The following is a 668-nucleotide window of genomic DNA, read 5'->3' on the forward strand; positions in this document are numbered from 1 at the left end:
AGCACCATGCATCCAGCACCATGCATCCAGCACCCTGCATCCAGCACCCTGCATCCAGCACAGCACCATGCATCCAGCACAGCGCCATGCATCCAGCACAGTACAGCACAGCACCGTGCATCCAGAACAGCGCAGCACCGTGCATCCAGAACAGCACAGCACCGTGCATCCAGAACAGCGCAGCACCGTGCATCCAGCACAGCACAGCACCCTGCATCCAGCACCCTGCATCCAGCACAGCACCCTGCATCCAGCACCCTGCATCCAGCACCCTGCATCCAGCACCCTGCATCCAGCACAGCACCGTGCATCCAGAACAGCACCATGCATCCAGCACAGCGCAGCACCGTGCATCCAGAACAGCACCACGCATCCAGCACAGCGCCATTCATCCAGCACAGCACCATGAATCCAGCACAGCACAGCATAGCATCGTGCATCCAGAACAGCACAGCATAGCATCGTGCATCCAGCACAGCACCATGCATCCAGCACCATGCATCCAGCACAGCGCAGCACAGCACCATGCATCCAGCACAGCGCAGCACAGCACCATGCATCCAGCACAGCGCAGCACCATGCATCCAGCACAGCACCAGCACAGCACCATGCATCCAGCACAGCACCAGCATGGCACTGTGCATCCAGCACAGCATAGCACAGCAACA

The sequence above is a fragment of the Lagopus leucura genome, unplaced genomic scaffold (assembly GCF_019238085.1).
Source record: "Lagopus leucura isolate 7727_CA_CO unplaced genomic scaffold, USGS_WTPT01 161-3_obj-0_obj, whole genome shotgun sequence".
NCBI classification, from domain to species: domain Eukaryota; kingdom Metazoa; phylum Chordata; class Aves; order Galliformes; family Phasianidae; genus Lagopus; species Lagopus leucura.